Consider the following 10,019-nt stretch of genomic DNA (forward strand, 5'->3'; position numbering starts at 1 on the left):
CCATGTCATCTTCACCAAGTCTCTTCGTACAATAGAGGCGGTGGCACCGGTGTCAATTGTAGCCACGTGTTGTTTGTTGTTTATGGTCGCCTCCACTGTCAGACTTTTGTTGTCTCGTTTACTCTGTGAGACTTGAATTGTGGTTCTGGGGCCATCGATACCAGAAACCAGCTTCTGCCCCTCGAAGTTGGTCCTTACTCGTTTCCCGAATGGGAAACAAGATGAGCATGAGTGTTAGTTGTATCGCTTACCTGTTGTTGGGCAATATTCCTGTTTCCACAGTGTTCGCAAGCAGTTCTTCTTGGTGGCAATCTGCACTGCCGCTGGAGATGTCCTGTCTTGTTACAGTTCCAGCATCGAACAGCTCCGTCTCGCTGGTTTCTTTGGAACGCGAGTTTTTGACAAGAGCATTCCTCCACTGCAACTTCTCTTACCCGATGAACGCCTTGAGAAGCCTGTTCTGCTGCTTCCATAGTCAGTGCAAACGCTAATGCTTCAGGAAGGGAACGTTTTCCAGCTGTTCGAATTGCTCGCTGAAGATTTATATCAGATACAGCACGTACAAAGGCTTCTGTCGCAAACTGATTGATAATGTCGTCTCCTGCTCCCAAGTAACAATTTTACTTGCATAAGGTCCGTTTTGTTCGATTCGACAAGCTATAGTTTGTATAGGTTTAGTTTAAGGCTTACTTACGCAAGTCATCCATTTTGGAAAGATAGGAGGTCTACTTAAGGCTATCTAGAAGTGTTAAGAAGAAGCCTTGTAAATATCAGTTAGAGAAGACCTTTATAAGACCTTTTTGAACCGTTCTAAAGAAGCCTTGTATTTTCAAGTGACAGAAGGCCTCTATAAGACCTGTTCCAAGAAATTCTTGTAAGTATGCAATGTTTTCATCCTGCAGATATGCAATGTTTGTAATGCATTAGAAAAAAACATTGCATTTCAATGTGAGGTTTCAATTAGCTCCCAATTTTCCACTCATCTTTAATATTCGAGCATGGTCTACTGGTAAGGTGCTGGCCTGGTATGCAGAGGTACGTGAGATCGATTCCTGGCCGGACCATGAGCTAAAAATAAAAAAATGTGTTCTTTTTCAATTAAAATAATATTCTCATCATTTCAGAACAACAGAAAAAGTAGTGGAATTTCCAAAAAAGGAAAAGAAACAAAATAGGAAAAAATAAAAATAAATAAAACAATAATATGTAGAAAATGCAAAACAGAAAAAATCAAAAGAAAATAAAAAAAAATTAAATTAAATTCAATAAATTCTTTTTTTTTTATGCACAAATTCAACATTTTCTACAACACCTTCAACAACTTCTATAAGACCTTATTATAACATCCTACGCAAGTAATTCCTCTGCAGGAAGACCTCCGTAAGGCCATTTTAAGCTGTTTGTCACAAGCTATTAGCTTGTGCATTACCTGTGAAGGAAAGTCCTATGCAAATTCGGTAAAATGCGCCAAAATGATTTGTATAAGACCTGTCCTTCTTGTTATGAAAGCCAAAAAATAGATTGCATTGACCCTTATGAAAGCTAAATTGTTACTTGGGCTGTCGGATATGCCAGATGAGCCAACCTTTCAATATCTGCTTGAAGTTGTTGCAGAGTTTCTCCTCTTTTCTGGACTCTTGTATTGAGTTGGACGCGGAAGACTTCCTGCATATGGCCATCTCCAAAGCGTTTTTCAATGACCTGGACAAGAGCGTTAAAGTTACCATTCTTTTCTGGTGGTAACGTTTGTAACAACTCAGCAGCAGGACCTCTAAGAGCAAGAGTCAGCGCTATACATTTGTCTTCGTCATCCCAGCCATTTGTTGTTGCAGCTGCCTCAAACTGTTTCTTGTAGATCGACCAAGAACTTTGTCCATCAAATGTTGGTGGATGCATTTCCTTCTTCTTTGGGTACTCACCAGAACTTTCTCGAATCTTAATTTTCCGAACCTTGTCAAGTTCCTCAGTAATACTTTGCATTTTAACTTCCATTTTTTCAAACTTGTCATCCACTTTCTCGAACTTTCCTTCTACTTTCTCGAGTTTTTCTTCAACTTTCTCGAACTTTTCTTGAGATTGCTTTTCAACGCATTTGATGGAAGCATCAATAGCAACGAACTTGTTCTCGATCGCGTCAAGCTTACCTTGGATGATGTTTTTCTGTTCATCTAATTTTTCGAGAAGATTCTGTTGTTCACTCTTTTGCTCGGTACGTTGTTTTTCCATTTGTTCGAGAACACTCTGTTGTTCACTCCTTTGCTCGGTACGTTGTTTTTCCATTTGTTCTCTCTGTTCCTTGCGTTGTGTCTCAATTTGTTCTTTCTGTTCTTCAAATTTTGCAAGGAGAACAGCCATCATGGATGACATATCGGAACTAGTACTTACTCGTTCTTCTATCATTTCAACCTCGAATTGAAATGTATCCAAATCTTCGTTTTTCTGGGTTAAATAATCCTGTAGACGAATAATGAGATCATTTTTCGATCCAGCAGTAGGAAGACTTCGCTTAGTCAATTCCGCCTTCAACTCAGTCAAACTTAACTGATTTAGTGTTTTACCCATTTTAACTTTTCAAAACGCGAGCACTTTTACTTATTTCAAAATGTTTTACACTTTGTTTATTGTTAAAACACACGCGCACTTTTTATTTTATTCGCGAAATTATCTGATTCGCACAAATAAATAAGTTTTATTCCACTTTTCTGACACCAATGTAATGTTTTATTCCGGGTTCACAATAAAACTTATTTAATTTCCACTTATATTTCCGTTCAAATAAGAACACACTTTATTTCAACTCAATTTACTTTTATTATTCGCTCAAACAAACACACTTTTAAATCACTTTATTTACTACTAACAATTCGCAACACTTTATTTCACTTTGTACTGTACTCTTTCACTTTCAAGATTAAACTGTCTCCGGTCGGTGTCTACGCTGCCTTTTATACCGGAATCTCGAGACTCGAGAACGTCCTCGAAGGCTCTCGTCCCTGTCTCTCGAAACTTCCTTTCCAGGAAGGGCACTTCATACTTCCAGTCTAGTGGGGATATTTTTAGATGTGTTCAATGAGATATTTTTCTTAATTACTAAAGGTCCGTTCACATTTCTACCTTTGCAGGAGTAGGTAGTGTGTTCAGACTTTTATCTTAAAAGTAGTTCAGTAATTCATCGTTACAATATTGTAAATCAGGTATCAGGCATGAACTGAATATAAGATTTCATTTCCTTTATTTTTATTTATTTATTTATTATTACCTACATAAAAAAAAAGAATTTTAGAAAAGACAAAGAAAACTAGATACAATAAATTAATAACAATGATTTGTCAAATAATTGAATATTAAATTTTTAAAGTTTTTCCCACTTCTTATACTCCTTATCAAAAGCTCATCAGATATTTGAAAAAATGTCATTTTCCCTTCACTTTGCGAGATAAACCCGGTCTTTAACCAACTGTAAAATTGAATTTAATTAACTCACGAAATTCGTTTGTACCTACATTTATATAATTTTTTTAGATAGATTTTATTGTGTATAAGTCTTTCCTTGGTCATTTTTTGGTTAAAATGAGTGGCGGGTGCTCCCGACATCCTTAACATCAAAACAAATTGACTTTTATGATAAGGAAATTCACCCAAACGCATTCCATAAAAAAAATTTGTTCCGCAAGAAATGCGGATTCTTCTTAATAAGCACGTGCACGACTCGCACTTCTTAAGAGAATGGTTTCTCAGCCACTTTCAAAACCAGCTCCAAATTTCCAGTCGATGTTTGATTTTTGAACTTTTGTTTGAACCACTAAAACTAATACTAACTGTCAGGAAAACTACTTAACTGCATGCCTATACATGCCTATATTGCCTATAAGAGTGACAGCTTGCCATTAAATTTGTCATCCATCTGTCAAGGCATTTATATGACGGAAATGAAATTTTCAAAAAAAATTACAAAAATTAAAAACACATTAGGTGTGTTTTTTTGTTTATCTATATAGATTTTGTGCAAAAAAAAGACATCGAGATTTTTGAATTCGAAACAATTTACGTGTTAAAAACAACAAAAACTTTATCTGTATAGATTTTTGAAAAATCCAGATAATTATCCAGATTTTACTTTCTCTCGATAAAAACAGTAGTGCCAAGGAGTTTAATTGTTGTGTTCATACAGATATATCTGAAATGTTTGCATGGATTTCAAAAATCTCGATGTCGTTTTTTAGCACAAAATCTATATAGATAAACAAAAAAACACACCTAATATGGCTACCTTCAAACGCTTATAACACAAGAACGACGCATTTTATTTTAATGGTTATGGTCTTAAAATGTAGCTAAGAATATACATACCAATGATTTTTGGTTTTTTGTGAAATTTTTTTTTGCATCCAACATGGATGTAATGGCCTTCCCACTTCGGAGTTAAAATAAAAACAAAAAACAAAAGCAACATTTTTGACAGACAGCTGCAAAAGTGTATGTACAGTGGTGCCAAATGTTTGCATGGATTTCAAAACTCCCGATGTCGTTTTTTTGCACAAAATCTATATAGATAAACAAAAAATACACCTATTATTTCTATTTTGTTGGCAGCTGGTGAACTATGAATTAGTGTTCGAAGACTGAATTAATAATTTCTTTTTGCTCGTAATGAAGTGGAAATTTATCGATACAAATAAAAAAAATAAAAAAAGTATGTGAAATTGAGAATTTCTTTCATTTTCATACTAGAATACAAAAATAAATTTGATCCCTTTTTTAACCAAAAGTCAAATTTAATCGTGGTAGAAAATTTAACCAACATTTTAACGCAATACGCATACGGCCTTAAGCAAGAAATAAATGAATTAAAAGTGTAAAAACAGTCAACGCACTGCTCTTAGAGTCAAGAAAAATGCACAGGGGCCCAATTCCGCAAGAGTGAATTTCTCTGTGTACACGAACCAAACGTGTAATAATTGCCTTAGTACAAGAGGCAGAGAAAAACTCACACAGAAAAACTCACTTGCGGAATTGGGCCCAGGACAGTAAAAAGTAAGTTAAAAATGAAAAAAAAAAAACGAAAAGCAAAACGAAATTTTCCGTTCAAGATTTCGTTAACGAAATTTTGTATGGAAAATTTCGTTTTGTTTCAGCCGCGTACCATACAAAAATAGCACAGCGAAATCTTGAACGAAATTTAATTTTAAAGAAAAAAACATCAGAAAATAAGTTTAAAAACAAAAACTAAAAAAAAAATCGTTCAAGATTTCGTTGTGCTATTTTTCTTTCGTTAAAAGTATCCAATGTAGTTTAACTACATAGTAAAAGTCAAAATATTTATATTTTTCGTAAAACAGAGTGTACAATTTGTTTGTCAGACCAAAAAATAAGTTTTATGCATCATTTGTATCATTTTTTATTTTCCAGTTCGAAAAACAATACAAAAATGCAAGCTTTCCCAGCAAACGCAGAACTACAGAAAAAACCGGTGAAATATGTACGTAAAAGAAGTACTTCTTTTCCACTGAAAAAAGATAGGAGCCCGGGAAAAAACTCAGTTATATACTTTCTGTATATAAGAATACGTGAAGCAGCTATCTCTTTCTTGCATGCAAGATGAAATAAATTTCCCCTCCATTAATAGTACAGACAAATGTACTTCAAAAGAGCATCAGCGAAGCACTTCTGGAAGTGGTTCTGATGTACATTTTGCAGTACTTTTTTACCTACAGAAAAAGCACTGAAACTTGTACTTTTAAAGTACTTATTTGGAGCACTTTCATGGGTTTATATCCGTACTGCTAAAATCCATATTTTAATTTCATCTGAAAATAAAAAAATCTTCAAAACAAACAAACAATTCTTTTAAACAACTATTATTTAATATTTTATTGGAAAAACACAAAATAGTTTTTTTTTGAAAACAAAATACATAAAAAAAAGATCCTTGGGCACGCCACTGTGGCCTGGCCAGTTGAGAAAAATGAAAAAAAAAAAAAAAATACTCTGCAGTCTGCACTTTGGTGGTAGTTTTTGTATCTTGTTTTGACTTTTTTTTTCTAAATGCTCAAGGCTGAAGCTGCTGTAAACTCAGTCAATGATGTCTGGAATTGATCGCCACTAAAAGACAGAAAAATCAACAACTTTATAATTTATCAATTTTATAATCAGCATACCATTATTTTCCAAATCAATTGGTGGTTGTTTTTGTGTCATTTTTTTTCTAAATGCACAAGGCTGAGGCTGTGCATTTTGATGGTGGAAATGGTGGTGGAATTTATGTGGCGTGCCGAAGAATTTGTGCGGTAGATTGTTTTTTTTTAGAAAATATTTTTCACAAATAACGCTGAGAAGATTTTATTTATTTTTTAAGTTAAATTGTTCTATTTATCTATCAAATGGAGCACAGAAATGTTTTTTTTCTTAACGAATATGTTGCTGCGGCTATCAAGGTTTCACTAGAAAATATAAAATGCAGGAAAAGTCAAATCAATGGCGCGCCGCCATTACAAAAGAGACAAAACTTTGTGCATTGCATACATCGCTCTCTTTTCCTCCCATTTACCAAAGAGTTTATTTTTTTCAGGAGAAACAAAACTACAATATTTTGAGGGGAGAGATTTTGGTAAATAAGGAAACACATACACCTACAAAGTATAGACTTTGTTGGTGGTTGTAATTTCCCCTAAACTACTGAGGTTTGGTTTGCAGGGTTATGCATCATTAGGTGTGTTTTTTATTACCACCGGTCTTAGGCTAGGCGCACACATACGATTTTGATCGCGCATTAGATTACAAGAATTTCGATGACTGTAGACACAATTTTCAAATTTTTAGTCGCGGGAAGCATGTGTGTTCACAGGCATTGAAATCCTTGTGATCCATTTTTGCGACTAAAGCCTGTTACGCTGCTCGCGCTAAATTTTAGCTCCCATACAAATTATCGAAAAATTTTAGCCGAGCTAAAATGAGTCCCATACAAATTATCGATAACTTGTATGGGAATTTTATCTTGGCTAAAATTTAGCGCGAGCAGCGTACCAGGCTTAAATAATCGCGCGACTTAAATCGCATGTGTGCGCCTAGCCTTACCTGGATAAAAAAAACGCTTCGGGGCTTACCGAGAAAAATTGGCAGCACTGCATATTAAATGTTCCGAAATCAGCTGACACAAAAAAAAGAGTTGTCATATTTTTCGCTTTTGGGTTTTCTTGTGTGTTTTTGAAAACAAAAAGTTTAACTAACTATTCAATAAATATTTAAAATAATAATTGTCATTCCAAACATCAGTTTGATGTTTTTAAACAAATTCTAAACAATTTACGAACAAGTTAATTTGGTAGCACAGATTTAAATCTGTTGAAAAAGTTAAGCCCAGAGAATTCTCCGGGCTAAACAACTAAGCCCAAGGGGCTAAAGTGTTGTTGCATTTAACATGTAAATTGCTTAGCCCCGACTGCATGTTTTTTCTCCAGTTAAGACCGGTGGTAATAAAAAACACACCTATTAGTTTGTACTCTTGTACTTTTCCACTTTTTGAGCCGATGTAGTTAATGCCTTAAAACTATTCAAAAATTTTATTTTCAATTCGAATCAAAAATCTGATCTCACTACACACCCTTAAATTTTCATGAAACACACTCATTTTTGCAAAAATGGCGAAAACAATAACAGTCTATCTGTTTCACTCACTCTTCATAGTACGAAAGGCAATTACACTGGTCAACAAAATTAAACTTTTTTTTTGTTACAGAAACCAAGGTATACTTTTCTATAGGATTTTGGTGTGCTGAGCTCAAATCCGAAGTCAAAAAAATTCTATCACATCACGTTTTTGAGATAATCCCGTTAAAAAATCGAAAATGCCGCTTTTTACCAGTTTTCGAGATTATTTCTTAGCTTTTGGTTATTTGTTTTAAATAAATTTGTAATGGTTTCTAATAGAACTAAATGTTGTCTTTCTAAATCCGTTTAAATCTTTTAAAAATCTGTTATCTTCTTTGAGAAATCTGAAATTGAAATCAACGTGTTTGGTATATCTCATGTTTATTTACTTTTAATAGCGAATCTCGAAAAGTTCTTTGCCAATCGCTTTCAAATTTTGACACAACGTTCCATTTAGAATCTTGCAAGTTTTTATATTTGCGAAGGTGGTGAATCGCAGTGAGATACATCAAAGCGTGATCGTGTCAGATACTTATACTAAATAATTACTAGTGAGAAAAATATAATTTTTTTCTTGTTAAAAACAAGATAAGAACTTACTGGAATGTAAATGAAACGTTGTGTCAAAATTTGAAAGCGATTGGCAAAGAACATTTCGAGATTTACTATTGGCGATTGGAGGATATACTACTAGCGCCGTAGTGGTCAAAAATTGCAACCAAATATACAGGACGGAAGGAACTAGCGCCACCTAGCCTTCACAAATTGGAAATAGTTTTGTTTACGTCAAGCTGTCAGGCCATTTTTTTTTTTTTTGTAAACAAACACTTTTCTTTCGCATTTCAATGTTTTCTTTCTGTTGAATACAATTAAATACGTAAAAAGCAATACAAAAAGCTTAAAAAAGAAGTTCATACAATTAAAACATTAGTGTCGTGTTAACATAATTTTTATAAAACTTATTCGGAATTAAATATTTTGTTACCATCGTGTTGTTGTAGTCCGAAATCGTTGTGCGGTCGCGTCTCGATTTTGATGTACGAGTACACGAGCGACAAAACGAATGTTTTCTCAACTAAAGCTCATCAGTCCAATCTCATTAAATGTGGAACTTGCTCTTTGTCGTTTCCCAAGACACAACAAACGGGCCCAAAACAGCAACAATATCAACAGATGCAACCAGCCCAGCCCCATGTTGTATATACGAAAAAGCTGTTGAAAAAAAAGACGAGGCTCTCAGAGTCATCTGAGGCTGGAGTAGATTCCAAAGCAATTCGATTCTTCAAAATGTCAAATACATATGTTGGCTGACCTTCTTCAAGAAGACGTCTTTAAAATCAACTGATTCATATGCAGGTGTAAGCACAAAATCCTCAACATCATCGGCCTGTGTAAGCGAGAGTTTTATTTGTGGTGAAGGCAAGGATATAAGTAATTCAGCGGCATGGTAATGAGCTCTAATGCAAACAACACAGCTTCAATATTGCAAGCAGACATTGAGAGCATTTTTGAAAAAATGCATTCCCATAAGTCTGACATTGATGTTGGACGCAATAGGCAATCTTCTGGTAGAGAAAGAGATGGAGCGGAAAAGATGATAATCTGGTGATTACAATTCGGGAGTTTGCAGTCGGTGGAATCACCTTCAAATAATTATCCCATAACAGATTCCGCTGAGGCAGGCAATGAGGTAAGTAGGTATTTGATTTTAATCGTTTAGCATGATTTTTTTTATAAAAATATGTTTTTCTATCAGGTTAATGCCAAACAACAACAAAAAAGCAACAAAGAAGTGGAGACAATTCTTCAGCACCTGTGGCCGTAAGCATCAACATGCCCGTATTAGATCATCCGAATGCAGGCGTTGATAAATCACCAGATTCAAGTGAAAAAACATCGTCTACCGATGAAAGTTTAAAAAAAACACCAGGCCTGCAGGTGCATCAGGATCCTGGCGATTATATTACAAATTATATATATAAAACGAATGATGAAGCCGTATTGCGTCTGATGAAATTACATTAATTTATAACTTTCAAATTGAATTGTTTAAATACTAGGTATACTGAATACTGTTACGCAGATTAAATTTTTAATCCTTTAAATATTAAACCTATTTTGAATACGTTCAATTTAAAATAAAAATAATTTTTTATTATTCTTGTTATTTTTTCTTCGTTTTTAATTGAACAACTATATGAATAGATTTTTTTTTTTGCATAAACAAAAATTGTTATTGCATTGAGGTCAGTGGTTCCTTCAAGGAAAACTTGCCAGTGTTTAAATGCACCACTTGAACTTTAGAGCGATAATACTTACCTAGATACTGCATTTATTTTAGGAAATAACCAGGAGCAGTAAAAAAAATTAAA

General features: G+C 34.2%; 1 long non-coding RNA gene across 1 annotated transcript; it reads right to left on the reverse strand.

Moving 5' to 3' along the window:
- Positions 1 to 5,842: 5,842 nt before the first annotated feature.
- LOC129915895 (uncharacterized) lies at positions 5,843 to 6,690 on the reverse strand. The gene is made up of 2 exons (XR_008772384.1): positions 6,159 to 6,690; positions 5,843 to 6,102 (listed from the first exon to the last, which is right to left on the reverse strand). It is a non-coding gene; the product is annotated as an uncharacterized LOC129915895 (long non-coding RNA).
- Positions 6,691 to 10,019: the final 3,329 nt, after the last annotated feature.

Source organism: Episyrphus balteatus, chromosome 3 (assembly GCF_945859705.1).
Source record: "Episyrphus balteatus chromosome 3, idEpiBalt1.1, whole genome shotgun sequence".
Lineage (NCBI taxonomy): Eukaryota > Metazoa > Arthropoda > Insecta > Diptera > Syrphidae > Episyrphus > Episyrphus balteatus.